This window comes from Neovison vison, chromosome 5, assembly GCF_020171115.1.
Source record: "Neovison vison isolate M4711 chromosome 5, ASM_NN_V1, whole genome shotgun sequence".
NCBI classification, from domain to species: Eukaryota; Metazoa; Chordata; class Mammalia; order Carnivora; family Mustelidae; genus Neogale; species Neogale vison.
Window position 1 is genome coordinate 8,213,185 of NC_058095.1, and position 15,351 is coordinate 8,228,535.

At 52.5% G+C, this 15,351-nt stretch overlaps 1 long non-coding RNA gene across 2 annotated transcripts in view; it reads left to right on the forward strand.

The window, feature by feature from the left end:
* The first annotated feature begins 210 nt into the window (after nucleotides 1-210).
* Nucleotides 211-15,351, forward strand: part of LOC122906035 — a 105,843-nt gene continuing 90,702 nt past the window's right edge. For both annotated transcript variants that reach the window (XR_006384510.1, XR_006384509.1), the window contains exon 1: nucleotides 211-504. This is a non-coding gene — a long non-coding RNA (uncharacterized LOC122906035). The remainder of the gene's footprint in view (nucleotides 505-15,351) is intronic.

The window sequence follows — 15,351 nt, forward strand, 5'->3', positions numbered from 1 at the left end:
CCGTCTGGTGTGGGCTGGTCTGATCCAGTTGGCGCTGGGATGTAATCAGAATGAATAAAGCCAAGGTGGGAGAAATGTCTGTGCATTTTGATAAAAAAAAAAAAAATACCCTCCATTCTGGTTAAATGCAAGGCACGGTGTATAAATCAGCCCGGGTCACTTAAGTTAATAGCGCAGACTTGGTTTTAATATTGGTCTCAGGGTGCCTGAGACTCATTTCATTAGTGTCAGTTTAACAGTTGGATACATGGGCCAGGGGTAACATTAATGATTACTTGTGAGTTAAGTGGACACGAGCTCTTACGTAAAATGCCAACGGCACAGAGACCTTCCCAGGCGCTGTTGCCGGCAGGCGCCACCCTTGGCGAGAGCCCTGGTGGGCAGGGTGCGGCCACGGGTCTGGGGAGCTGGAACTCCCAGGAGGATGGCTTAAGAAGGATCCGTAAACCCCAGCAGCCCTGGCGGGGCCTCACCTGGAGCTCGGCCCAGGACGCCCCTGGAAAGGTGAGCCGTCGCCCCTGTGGGGCTGACTCATTGTCTGAGCAAGGGTTTTCTCTACGGAGCCCGAAAACAGGCCGGGAGGCAGCTCCCTAGGGTCCAGAGGCAGTGAAGGGAGCGGCCCCTGGGCCTCTCTCGGGGAAGAAGCCACTTTTGCAGCCTGGGATGGGTTTCCTGTGCCAAGATGGGATGCTTACCAGTGATTTATGCAGACATTTATAGAAAGCATACAGGCTTGCTCATTCATAAAATAGAAGAACAGTGTGTTTTCGCCTGGCAGGGCTCTGGGGCAGCTCTCAGGGTAGCGTGGCTGATTGTAATCATTTCTGGAAGTGCCCCGATGTGCCGTGAGGGGTGGGGAAGGCCGAGCGGCACAGGAAGGGGCCCCGAATGGAACCTCAGTGCAGGTCCCCTGTCCCCGGGGACAGAGCTGAACTGTGAGTGAGGACACCTTCCCTCTCCTGCGGCCCTGGGGCCCTCCCCTGCCCTCAGGCCTCCTCCAGACAGACCCTCTTCTGTCTTCCAGAGCTTCCTGGCTGGTAGGGGGCTGCGGTCAGGCCCACATGATGTAAGCCTAAGAGGACCGCCTTGTCGGAACCCTGAAGGAAGGGCTTTCTTCCTGGCCTTGTCAGGCCAGGGGTCTCTGGGGAGCCCGCCCTGCTGTGGACCCCCACCCAGTGGGGCTTCAGGCCTGGCTCTCCCTAAGCAGCCCTTGTCCTTAGTCGAGCTGACTGGTGACTCACCGCGCCCGTGTCTTCACCACGCAGTCTTGCCCGCGGGCCTGGTGGGCGGGTGGGCAGCAGAGAACCAGTTTTGTCAGAAGGCAGAGACCAATAAATAGCGATTTTATTTCACGGCTGCTCTGACCTCCCAGCTCTGGCTGCCAAGTTCGAGGCCATGGGTTTTGGTGGTGTCAGGGACAGCAGACTTGGCATTTTTAAGTGAAGAACAGAATCCGGACAAAAGGCAAAGTTCTACTTTTTGTGTTTTTTTGCCATCCACTTTCGAGACGAAAGCTCAGAAACGGGAGGCTCGGACCAGACGAGGGCTCTGAGTCCTGTCCCTGGAGAAGGGGTACCTGCCGCACGCCCGCCATGAGACGCTGTAGAAAGATCCATGGGAGCCTTGGGCAGGGCAGGAGGGACAGAGACACAGAGGGAGAAGGACAAGACAGGGTAGGAGCTGAGAGGAAGGGCAAGTCTGCTCGGGCTTCCCTGACAGGCCACCACAGCCCGAGCAGCTTAAACCACAGACATCTGTCTGCTCGCAGGTCTGAGGCTGGAGCGCCAAGGTCAAGGCAGGGCAGGGTTGGTCTCTTCTGCGCTCTCTCTCCTTGGATTGCAAACGCACGTTCTTCTCACGTGTCCGTCCAATGCGCGCATGCCCGTGTCCTAATCTCCTCTTCTTACAAGGCCACTGGTCCAGATAGGGCCCACCTGGATCATCTCATTTTTGCCTTCGTGACCTCCTTAGCGACCCTACTTGCGAATATAGCTCAGGTTTCCAAGTCCCAGGGTACTTCTCTGGGCCAGACTGAGCAAAGCGCCAGTGGGAAATACGGTGCCTAATTGAACCCTCGCACAGCCCTGAGGTGGAGGTGTGTTTGTTCCCGTGTGCAGAGGAAACAGGCTCGTGGGACCTCAGGATGATTGTTCCAGTTCCCTGACTTCCAAGGCTCCACCTCTAAGGCAAAAGAGAAGCAAAAGGCCGTGGGAGGGAAGGAATAAAAAAAACAAGATTTCCGGAGGGCTGGCATCAGAGACACACTGAGACCTCTCTGTGGGCCTTTGGCGTCCCTGTTTTACTTAGGGGGGATCTGGAGGTCAAGATCAGTTGCCGCTCCCTATGGTCCTGTGATGGGGGACCGTCCTCCGGCCGGCACTGCCGACCCGTGTTGCAAGAGCAGACAGCCTCCTAACCTGTAGGCCATGACCTCATTCTGACCCCAGAGATAGGGATGCAGGGTGTCCCCTGAATGGGCTCCCTTCTGCTAGGACATTGGGAGGCCTCCTCGCCCTGCTTTGGGCGTGGTTCCCGGACACCTGCCTTGGTGACGAGAGTCAGCCTCTTAATGTTGCTCCAACCGGGCCCCGGGGCTCGTCCCACTATTCGCTTTGGGATGCGGCCATTGTCCCCTGCCTCATGCTGGGCCCCGTTTCAGCATGAGACCCTCAGTGGGGTACACTTGTGGGCATGTAAGGTGAGTGGGGGTGAAGAAGAGCTTTGGTTTGCTTCCCGCCTACCTGAACCGACCACGTCACAGGCTGGCCAGGATGCCAGCGTCCAGACACCTGCCTGTCTCCTCCTGATGCTTTGGGACCTCGGTGCTATCCTTGGTAAAATGGGAGTAGGGAAACCTTACCCAAACGTTGTGGGTTTTTTTTTTTTTTTTAAGATTTTTATCTCTTTGTTTGTTTGTTTGTTGACCGACTGAGCCACCCCAGTGCCCCTTAAATGTTTTTATTAGGAGATCATGTAGGAGATGACAGCCAAAAATGGGGTGGTAATACTCTTTTTTTTTTTTTTAAAGATTTTATTTATTTATTTGACATTGAGAGAATGAGATCACAAGTAGGCAGAGCAGCAGGCAGAGAGAGAGGGGGAAGTAGGCTCCCTGCCGAGCAGAGAGCCCGATGCGGAGCTCAATCCCAGGACCCTGGGATCACGACCTGAGCCGAAGGCAGAGGCTTAACCTACTGAGCCACCCAGGCGTCCCGGTAATAGAGACTCCTGTGTCCAGGCTGCTTAAAAACTCACAGAACCCCACACGAATCACAAGAATGTGACATTTTGAGCTATAATGGAGTGAGGAAATAGCTCCTTCCCACCTCTGCCCTGTGCCTCTAAACCTTTTCACTCTTGGTACATGAGCCTTTCTGTAGTCATCTGTTTGACCACGTTTCTTACGTTCTTGTTAATGGTTTTTGTTAAGAGGAGCTCATCAGTCCCTCCACAAAGCCGATTCCTCTCTCCAGAATGTTGTAAAGCCAAGTGTTTCTTTCCCGAAACTCTCCTGCCTCCCCGAAGACTTCAGCTGCCCCATGGTCCCACTGGAACATCCAAGTGAAGAAGGTCATTTTGGTACCAATTTAAAACACAATATACATTTTAAAAAGGACAGGGGCTTGTTGCAGAAATCAGCTTGAAGGAGCGCTCCCCTTCGCCAAGTCTGGCAGGAATTTGAAGGCCACCATGATTGAGCTCGGGGTAGAATTATTATCTTCGCTTCGGCTGCTACAGCAGAAATACTAGAGTCTGGGGATCTTGCACAACAAACATCGCTTTCTCACAGTTCGGACGCTGGGAAGGCCAAGGTCCAGACACCAGTGGATTCAGTGTCTGGTGAGAACCCACTTCTGGGTTCAGAGATGGCCATCCCCTTGCGGTGTCCTCACGCGTGGAAAGAAATGGAAGGCTCTCTGGGGTGTCTTTTATAAAGACACAAATCCTATTCATGGGGCCTCCACCCTCATGACCTAATTCCCTCCCAAAGGCCGCACCTCCTAACACCATCACACTGGGGGTTAGGATTTCAACATAGGAATTTTGGACCCAGGGGGACACAAGCATTTAGTCCATAAAAATTACAAACCATTAAATATTCCTATATTGATGAGTCTATAAATGCTGTTGCTAGGTGGTTAGTTGATAGACAGATCATTGCTAACACAACTCTGAGGGCCAGAGGATAAATGTGGGGAGGCAGTAAAGCCCGAAAACACCATTTTGAAACTATGTTATTTTTAGGCTTGGATGTTACTCTTTATCTTAGCATAACCCATCCTGTAGATGTCTCTACATCTTTGCAAATGGGATTCCCTCCACTTAGAATATCCCCCCTCCTTCCACCTGGCAAATTTTTATTTGTCGTGCAATGCCCTGTTTGGGTATCACCTCCTTGCTGATGTCCTCCAAAGATAGAACCATCATTCTAGGCATCGCTTCTCTTTGGCCATGGGGCAAGAATTTATTGAGCGTCTGCTGTATACCAAGCCGCACACGGGGTATATGCCATTAATGCAACCGAGTCCCTGTCCTCCCGGGGTTTTCAAAGGGGGAAGCACAGCCTCAGTGTCTTGTACTCGATAGACTTGCCATGAGGTGAAACTCAGACTTAGCCATATTTCTATTTCAACACCTGCCACAGAGTAGGAAATCAGTAAGTATCTGCTAAAATATGGACGTTCACCTCCTCCCTTGCGCGTCTCCAGCCCTGATTCATAACGCTCGTGTGTACAATTTGCACCTATTTTCATGACCTCTGTTTAGTCTCCCTTCCTGGAGGTGGGTTCCTGGGGAGCCTGGCTCTGCTTTCTGGTTCGTCCGGTGTGCGTCCGGCCTGCTGATCAAGGGGGAGCTGCAGAGGTCTGCAGAGCGTGTCTCGCTTACACCTCATAGGGACGGGGCTGGAGGTCATCATCTGGGTCCAACACTGTAATGACTTATGCAGAAAATGGGAGACAGGTGATGTCGAAAGTGAAGGCTTTTTGTCTTCCGGGACGATCACTGTGTCATGGGCTGGTCTCCAAGAACGAAGAGTGGGCAGGAGACAGAGCTGTAGGTCCAGCTCCAGACCTACTGGTGCCTCCTGTTGGTCCTTGGCTCGCCCCTTCCTTCTCTGGCCTTGATTGCTCAGGTCTGCAAAATGGGGAGTGGGCATGGATCTTGGCTTCTTTGTTTCCTCAAAGGTGACATAGGTGGGTCCGCGTGATACCACTCCGGAGAGACTTCAAAAGACCGCTGTGGGGGAAGCTATACGTTTTGCACTGTCCAGGAGCAGGGAGGGGGCAGCCCTGACCTGGTCCGAGCTTTTGGACACACCGTACCATGGCCTGGACTCCTGGGAACATTTTTGCGAAATAACACTGCTTCCCAGTCCCAAGAGAAAAATCTGGCAGAAGAGAGCCATGCACACTCACCCTCCCCTCTGCGTGGGGGTAACACATCAGTAGGCGCTCTAACGAGCCAGCACCCCTCCCTAAAGCCATGGCTTGTTTGCTTCTCCTAGGAGCCTGGCACCGAGCCCTAGATACTGTCATTGTCTTGGGGACAGACGCCCCTCCCCCAGCACCTTAAGTGGCCCGCACCGCCAGCTTGGGCAGCTTCACCCCAAAACAGGCTCCCAACCCTGGAGCACTTAGAGCATCTCCCCATCCCCGTGGCTGCCGAGAAGCAACATAAATGTGCTCGGCCGGTTGGGTGCGAACGTGTGCGTCTTTCCTTTCAGAAAGTTCTCAGGCTGGGCTGCTGGGGGCTGATCTGTAGAAGTTCATTCACCACTTGCTGTTGGTTGGTTTTTCTCTTCCAAGGGAGGCGGGGGTGTGGCTGCAAAATAAATCTCAGGGTTTTTTCTTCTCCCCAAAGAAATCATTGTGTTGTAATGCAGGGAGAGCCCAAGCTGATGACATTTTTATGGGGCTGCCTCTAAGTGAAGACTGGAGTGTCTGCTAGGGCCATCCGGAGAGCCGGTGGATCTCTCTCTCTCCCCCCTTTGCCATCGCCCGCCCTTTCTCTTAGAGACATACAACTTGAGCTCAATACTTGTCTAGAATTCTCCGTGGGGCTACCTAGGCCAAAAGGGGGTGAGATGGGGGAGATGACATCATATCCTCATGAGCCGATTGGCTGCTCTCAGGCTTCAGGAATGATATCATCTCTGCTTCTGCCTCCCCACCCCCCTCTACTTCCAGTCCTTTCCTGGCTGGGCAAGCCCCCCTCCCCGGCACCCTACCCCAGGACACCCCGTTGCCTTGGAGACCACAAGTTTTCAACCTCGTTGTCTGAAGGAATGGTAATTCATTATATGTCTGACATGGGGGTGAAGGGTACAGGGAGGGAGACCCGGGCTGGACGGTTGTGAGGGGAGGTTGTAGACAAAAAAAAATAATGAACAAAAATATGTTTCACGCATGAGAAACTGTCAAAGATGGTGGAGAGGGAAAGGTCACTGCAAACAGCGTTTGTGAAATCAAAAAATGGACACAGAATTCTAAAAAAACAAGCAGTGGCCGAAATATGGTTGAAAATACCCCCCCACCCCCCCACCCCCCGAGACAGCTCATTAGGAAGGTTTTGGAGAGAGAATCACTGGCGGTCTGGGGCTGTTGTGTTATCTTTGAAGGAAAGGCCATCCCCTCCTTACCCCCTCCCTAGGTGTATACACTAGATAGCTCTCCCCTCCTACAGGCTTTGCTCAGACAGCAAGCCATTTCTTGCAAAAAAAAAAAAAAAAAAAAGGACTAGATAAGGATCCCCCACACCCTTGGTGTTTGTGGGTATCTCCAAGAACCGAGCGCCAATGCCTTGGTTCGAATTCCTGGAAACCAAGGCAAGAGTGAAGAATCCCATTGAGGTTACGTGCGTGCGTGCGTGTGTATGTGTGTGTGTGTGTGTGCTTGTGTATGTGTTTCAATTATCCACAGATTCCCTGTCTCCATGGATCATATTCTTTAGGGGGTCATTTAATCTCTGCTTTCCCTGGGGCAGTTGAAAGGCAACATACATATTCCCCTTGGTCCTACCCAACCTCTTCATGTGTCTTCTTCACTCCCTTTCCTCCGCAAGGCTTCTGACAATGTGTCTATTTGTGGTTTCCCCTATGTGTGTTCAGTGTTTGTTTTCTTGTCGGGAACATTCTTAAGAGTCGGGAATTCCAGATGTGTGGTTTAGAAAATCCGTGGGGCTCCTGCCTCCTTGGGTCCCTACTCGTTACTTCTAACTCCCCACTGCTGCTCCTTCTTGGTTTTCTTAGTCTCTTACAGGGAATTCTGAATCTGCAGTGGGCTGGGTCAAAGGGAAAAAGCAAATGATGAAGAGAGGCATTAAAGATGTACTTGCTGGGCAGTAAGAGGAAAGTATATAGGGTAGTTTTAGGAAGAAACTCTTCTAGATGTTCTCGCGTGTGGCATAGCAATCGATGATTTTTTTCCTATATGCCCAGAATTCACTAACAACTCAATAAAAGCTGGGTACTGTTATCTTCTTACTTATTCATATAGATTCTTTTGGCCAACAAAATATTTTGAAATACCAGCTAGAAATGGATGAAAACCATAGCTACATAAATATATATACACGTACATGGGCCTACATTTGCACATACATATGTAGGTCCGTGTGTGTGTGCGCCTGTGTGTGTCTATGTGATCGCATTTCCTTATTTCTGTTTTTGAAGTTTCCAAATGTTTTGCAGTGAGTAGGTACTACAAATATAATCAAGAAAAAAAAAAGCTATTTAAAGGAATCGGTCATCGGGCAGGATGTTCCAAAGGGCAGATGAATATAACTTCCAAGATGAAGTAAGCGGGTGTCTGTCAACTCGCCGTTGCAGAGAAAACAAGGTATGCGTTTGTCCCCAGTGGTGTGGTGACGTGCGCGTCTCTGGAGGCCTGTGGCTTCCCTTCCGTTCTGCCGTGGCCTCATTTCTCAGCCTCAGAGGGGAAAGCAAAGTCACTGAGTACCAGGATGGAGGCGATCTTGGGCAGCCTTCCGAACCACCCTCCTCCCATTTAATGGCTCTTGAAAAGTGAGTATTAATCTGAGATTGACACAAGCTGTGGCCTCGGAATCCACATGGCCAAAACCAAAGTCATAATTTCCCCAAACTGTCACCTACCACCCCTTAAAGTTCCCACGTCTGCCCCCAGAACCACTATTTTTGTCCAAGCTAGAAACTTTGGAGTCACTTTTGATTAATCCCTAAATGTCAGTCTCCAAGAGATCTGTCAAGAACAGTTTGTTTTTCCTTCCAAGTCTGTCATTGCCTTCATCCTTTCCAACTTCCCACTGTGCTAATCCAATCCATCCTTCAAACTTTCAGCTAAAATGCTGTCTCCTCCATGAAGGCTTCCAGGATCATTCCTGTTTTTGCGCATAAACATCTAACCTGAATTCCAGCAGGACGAATGGACCCTGGATTCTGTATCCTTGCTTTGTTGGATGGATTTGACTTGGTTCCCCACCCAGACCATATGGCTCTAGAGAGAGCAGGGACTTAATAAGGTCACTTTACAGGAGCTTGATACAATTTACTGCTTAAGCAAGAGGAAGCCACCCCCTCTCTTGACAGTGTTTCACCTTACTCCCTCTATGGGTGTTTTGCCAAACACCGGATCTGAACAGATGTCTACTTTTTTAACTTAAGCAAACTTTTCTCTCTTGCATTTCCATTTAACCCTATTTCTTCTATGTTGTTATCCTTGAAAATACTGAAAAATATCCTAATAAATAGTTACAGACGCTCTCAATTGATTTACGAGGCAAGACAGTCTAACTTTGAAGAGTGTGGATTCTGGAGCCAGACTGCTTAGAACGGGGAGTCCAATATGGTAGCCACTAGCCACATGTGACTATCTCAATTTAAATATATTAAAATTAAGTAAAATGAAGGCTTCAGGTCCTCAGTCACACTACCCTCAAGGGCCCAGGAGCCACATGGAGCTAGTGGCTTCCATATTGGAAAGCAATGTTATGGGACACATTAACCCTTGCAGAAAGTCCCATTGGCTAGCACAGGCCAGATCCGTATCCCAGCCCGGCCACTCATCCTTGGCGTGAGCTTAGGCGAAGTATTTGGCTTTCTGGGCCAACGTTCTCATAATGCCTACCTCCTTGAGTCGTTTGAGCCTCATATGAGTCAATGCACTCATATGAGTGTCCAGAGCCTAATAACGGATCGATCGTAGTTAGCCACGACGGTCTGCAGCAATCTCCTTTCCCAGCTGTAGATTCCTCTCCATGACCGGAACTGTAGTCCGTGGATCCGTATCACATTTTTCATAACCACATTCTCACTACGTCCTGCCAAGAGCTCCCTTTGACCTCCCTTAAAATGCAGCATCATCCGGCCGGAAACTCTTCATGGAGACCACCGTCTTCTTGCTCACTCCCATTTCAATGACGCTGTAACACCAGAGGCAACCCTGGGAAGTGGGAATCACTTCATGCTGGACCCTCCTGGCCTTCCGGCGGAGCTCCCCGTCCTGGTTAGCGCCCTTCCAGCCTCCCCTCGCTGCCTTGTCTAGGGCAGCGAGGGGAGAAGCCGGAGCGTCGTCGAACCAGGCGGCGCATTCTTCCCTGGTGACTTAATGAGCCGGCATGACTAAATGACCATTAGCTGGATGTTTGTGTGAACTGCAATAGAAAAGTTCCTCTAAACTTCCTGAAAGGGAAGATAATATATCTAAATAGCTTCCTGTCTCTCTGGTGCCAAGCAGCAGCAGCAGCAGCAGCAAAGCCGACTCTCCAGCCGGGAAATATTTAGCACGTCGGGTGCGCTCGGCCCCTCCCTGTTGGGACGAGGGAACCAAGCCGGGGAGTGAGTGAGCCTCCACGTCCTCCCAGACGCCCGTGACGTTTGGCCAATTTCCGAGCGGGGTACCGGAAGACACTGACGGTGTATGGAAGGTAGGAAGGGACGTGGGACAGAGACGGGGTGACCTTGACTCTCCTGTTGTTCACCTTGATACGGTGGCATCCGGGCCTGGGCGGTCTTTGCTTTGGCTCTTGGAAGCCTCCGCTCCTGTCTTGCAGGACAGGGAAGAGCAGACGGCTTCCTGTCTACGGGGTGACGGCTTCCACCCCTCTGTGCGTGCTGCTCTGAAAGACCTTTCCATTGCTATGAAAGACGTGTTTGGGGGCTTGACTTTCAATAGAAACGGCTCCTTCCCGTAGCCAAGCCACCTCCCGGACGCCAGGAAGCCCCTCTTGCATTTGCTGTGGTTGAGGGCGGGCGTGTCAGAACCTTCTCAGAAGTCCAGGTCATGTGTCCCCCCAACCCCCACGCCCTGAGGGGTTTGTCGTGGGGCGAGGTCAGTGGCTTGAGAAAGACAAGACATGCCCTGTGCATGCAGTAAGTGCCGCCGGCTGTGTCCCTGGGGACTAACTCGTGCCTTCCGCCCCGCTCCCCGGGGTCAGCTCCGTTGGAAGTGGCCCAGATGTGAGCTTTGGGTTCCTCTCTCAGCACCCTTCCCCAAGCACCCTTTGTCCCTCTCTCTGACCGCCGGCTACCCTGAGCCCCATCAGCGGCTCTTCTTCGGATCTAGATGAGAGGTTGGCAAACTTTTTTTTTTTAAAGGGCCAGAAAGGGACTATTTTAGGCCTTGCAAGTCAAGAGGCAAAGTCAGTCCCATTATGTAGGTGCTTACATAACCACTTAAAATCTAATCCTCCAAACATTTAAAAAAACAAAACAAAAAAACAGAACCCAAACCAAAAACCTTCTTCGCTTTAGGGCCATAGGAAAGCAGGTGGCAGACTGGATGGGGCCTGTGGGCTGTAATTTGCTGACCCCTGAGGCTGGGGGTAAACCGTGATGCAGAACTGCCATCTCACAGATGACAAATGTTAAGGGAGAAGTCCCTGGGTGCTGGAGGCCATCCTGGTTGTTGGGGACACCACTGAAAAGCTGAACGAGGTTAAACACGGATTGTATCCTCAGGGTTCACTCTGTAACAGGAATGGTAGGTTGATAAAAAGATTGTACTGTGGGGCACCTGGGTGGCTCAGTTGGTTAAGCAACTGCCTTCGGCTCAGGTCATGATCCTGGAGTCCCGGGATGGAGTCCTACATTGGGCTCCTGGCTCCACAGGGAGTCTGCTTCTCCTTCTGACCTTCTCCCCTCTCATGCTCTCTCTCTGTCAGATAAATAAATAAATAAAATCTTTAAAAAAAAAAAAAGAAAGAAAGAAAGAAAAAGAAAAAGAAAGATCGTTCACAGACCAACGCAGAGAAGTGGATGTTCAGGGAGACGAGGTTGCAGAAAGTTCTGCAGCCCAGCTCTGAGGTGGGTGTGTGCATGTGTGAATGCGTGTGCATACATTGGGGGGTGGTTAGAGAGAGTAAGGGGCACTAGAGAGGAAAAGAAACAGCTTCCCAGTTCTCGAGCTGAGAGCCTTTAGGAATTCTTGGATTAAATAGGAAGCCATGAGGCCCAGACCGAGGAGCAAGGAGGCAGGACGTTCCCAGCAGAGGGGAAAGCGCGGAGCTGGGAAACAGCACAGAATTCTGGGAGCAGAAAAGCAAGCCAAGTAGAGCCGGACTGCAACGTGGTCACGCTAGCTGTCCTCGCTATGCTCTGGTGGAAGGGCTCACTGGGGGCCTCACATACGTGTGGGGACTTGGCGCCCATTATCAGGACCTGAGACACGACCCTGAGGTGTGCTTGCATGGCTGTCTGCAAGAGTACAGAAGAGATAAGTCACACACCAAGACACACAGAGAGAAGATGGGACCACATTCCAGGGGAAGCCGGTTGATCCTTACGCTAAACCGCCCTTGGTCCCTCATTACTGTCTCAGAGCCACCAGACCCTACGGCCACCCTGTCGGTGTCTCTGCCAGCTCACCCTCAGGGGTTTTGACAGGAGCCCTGGCGCTCCAAGCCATGAGCCATGAGTGGCCAGCGGCTGCCATATTGGACAGTTCTACTGGAGGGCGCTGGTCTACAGGACCCGAATTGTGTTCCTAGCTTGGTTTTGGGGAGCGGTTAGACAACAGTGAATGAACGAGAGAAAGAAAGAGAGAGGGAGAGAGGAAGGAAAGAAGGAAGGAAGGAAAGAAGGAAGGAAAGAAGGAAGGAAGGAAGGGGAAAAGAGAAAGAAGAAAAGAAAAGCCGGCTCTTCTTTACAAAACCGGCAAACCCTCGTGATGTGGGAATGTCAGGGCCTCTCAGTGAAGTGAGCAAGACAGAAGAGAAACAAATGGGGCTGAGGTGAGGACATGGTGTTTTCCCCAATATTACTAAGCAACCGTGTCCTAAAATTTGCCCAGCCAGCGACAGCATTTTGTTTACCAGGAAGAAAACACTTGAAAAGGAGAATATTTGGCGGAAATGCGCTTGGGATTAGCAGGGTTTTTTTTTTTTTTCTTTCTTTCTTTCTTTTTTTCTTTTAATGCTGTTTTGTTTTTCTTCTGGGTTGTTCAAGGTACTGACCTAGCGCTCAGCCCCCTTTGCCAAGAAACTCCTTCCCGGCCTAATTAGCCTTCGGTATTGTGCGCGGGGCTGGGGAGGAGGGAGCCGGGCACAGCCAATGGGGGCCAATGGGGTGGGGTGGGGGAGGGGGCTGGGCTGGCCATTAGATGCCGAGGTCTTGAAAATCCCTCTGTAATTAATTTTCTCCTGCATTAATTAGAGAAATGTTGGAACGGGTGCGAGAGGGAGGGGTTTGTTGCCCCTGAGCTGCTTTTCAGGGCGACTTAGGGGAAAGATGGTAATCAGCAGGAGCGCTGGGGACGTGGTCCGGGTTTCAGGAGACTCTCCTGCCTGCGGGAGGGGAACCCCGTTTAACCAGGGGCTGCAGGGAGGCACCGGCTTTATTTTACCTTGGGCTGCATGATGGTAGGCCCCTCTCCCCCAGCTTGGGGTGCACGCGGGCGCACACAGGGATCACTGCTTCTCCATCATCTGCCCACGCACTCTGAAGACACGAACCTTCAGCCCGGTTCTCCATGAAGAACCCCACTGCCCCTCTTCCTTGCCCCATCCCCCAACGAGCAGCATTTAAATATAAACCGGAACACCACTTGCTTGTATCCCCTCCAAGAACTCCCTTTTAGCCTGCACGGGAGCTGTGGGTCATCTTCCCTGTGCTTTTTCTCTGTTTTCAAAGACGCCACAATGATGACCCGCCTGCAAGGGAGTTTCTAGCCCCGTGGAAACGACAGCCCTGAGAAGATTCTAATAAAAGCTTCTGGAATCTTCCAGCCCACAGATTTCTCTATCCCGAGTCCCAGTGTGTTGAAAATGACGTTGGGGAGGCAGGAAGCCAGCACGCTTCTAGAATCCAATGCCAATTCTCCGGTCCTGTTAGCCGCTTTTATGGAAATTTGAATTGAGCCCAGCTTCTTCTAGACTCTGGGCCCGTATGGATTTTATTAATTCCACCAATGGCTTAATAGTTGTGTTTGAGCTGGTGGGTCACGTCCAGCAAGCAATAATCCTGTGTCTTCAGGCCTGTCCCTGGGGCCAACACCTTTAGTTAATAGTTCAGTGGAGTTCTCCCAAAGAGGGAGGGCCAGCTTCGGCCTGTTACTGGTCTCCAAGTGGTCAAACCAGTGCCTCGGAGGAAAAAGTTTAAGCTCTGGGCTCCCAGGAGGCTTCTTCATTGACTGCTAACAACATGGTACCCCTTCCGTGGAAAGAGGCCTCCAGGGACGGACGGGCCTGTTGCTGGGGTAGAAGGAGGTGACGACCAGCTTACCTGGCTGATTTCTTTGACTCTGCTCTCTTCCTCTGCGGGCGGGGCCGGGGCAGCTGGACCGAGGCTCCCAGCCATTGCATCCGCAATCATTTCTGCCAGCTGAATGCACCGCTTCCCTTAAACCTTTCGGAGCTCAGGTTGGCCTCCCCGGCCCCATTCCCTGCTGCTCACCACCAACAAGCCACCCCGCCCCGTGGCGGGAAGGATCTTTGACCCGGTTCTTCTTGGCCCACGTGACCCTTATCTCCCTGGAGGGAAGGATGAGCCGAGAGAGGACAACAAAAGAAATGAGAAGCTCGTGGGGCAAGTTCTGGGCAGGAAATGGGGCTGGGAGTGAAGGCGATAAGACCAAGACAGAATCTCCTGGAAGCTATCAGCACCTCTGGGAAGCAGTCCGTGCCCTCTCTCTCCCCGGGCCCATCCCCGCTGCATTCTTCACAGCAGCTGTTTCAACTCTCTTCCTCCCTCCTCGGGCCTCCGAATCCACCCCCATCATTCACGGCGGATGACTTCACCTCCGGCTCGACGGAGAGGATGAAGCCGCTGGTCTACACGGACCGCCCGCGGGCGGCCCGCGCGTCCGGCGGTGTCGTCAGCGAGGATCCGGCTCTCGGTGGGGGCTCCGCCACTTCCACAGCGGCTCGCGGCCCGTTGGCTTCGCCTCCCTCAGCCTCAATTTCCCCACCTGTAAAATGGGTGGCGGCGAGGTTTCCACGAATGCGCGGAACTTGCGTGTCAACAACGGTCGCTCTTAAGGGTCGCGAGTTGTGACAAGTGAGGGCCACCTCTGCTGTGACCACCGCCCTCCCATCACCCCCATTCACTCCCTCAACCTAACAGCCCCCACCTCGTGTCACAGCCGTCCTTCCTCCCGGCCTTCTCGATGTCGTCGGGGAGTCCTGGGTCTCGGCTGTGGCTTCTCCGCTGGAGCAGGAAATCCTAATGAGACCCGCCCTCTCCTCGTGGTGCCCAAAGGCGCTCCGGTTCCATTGAACTCCCCCCGGCGCCTGCCTTCTCTCCACGGCTCCCTCGCACCACAGTCCCATTTCTTTCCCTCCTTTCTCCAGCAGATCGACCCAAGGAGTCGTCTAAGCTTGTCGACCCCACTTCCCGGCCTCCCACGCCCCCGCAGCCCCCTGCAATTTGCCTCCGGCCCCCACGGCTCTGGCAAACTGGGAGCTTTCGAGGTCTTCCCGGGGGCCCTCCTCCGGCCTGCTCAGTCCTTCGGGAGCGTCGGGCTCTGCGGAGGCAAACGGCCATTCCCCAAGCTCTCTTCTCCCCGGGGCATCCATGATTCTGCTTCTCCTGGGTTCCTCATCTCTTTTGCTTATGACTCATGATCATCTGTCAGGGAGCCCCGAGTGTCATCTTGTTTGTCCTCTTCCTGGGTGGTCCCCCCACCCCCAACTCCCTCTTCCACCATTTTACCCACGAGTCAGCCAGATCTGCGTCTCCGGCTCGGACCCCTCCCGTGCTCTGGATTTGTACTTCCAGCTTCTTGCACATTCTTCTCCGCAGACTGCGTGGCTCTCCCCATGACTCAACTCCCCTAAGGCTGAAAAAACCCGCCAGTGCCCGAGCTCCCTCCTTTTCTCCTCTCCCAACGCATAGGTCTTGCTGACCTACCTTCAGAGGCGGCCGTGGCTCTGCCATTT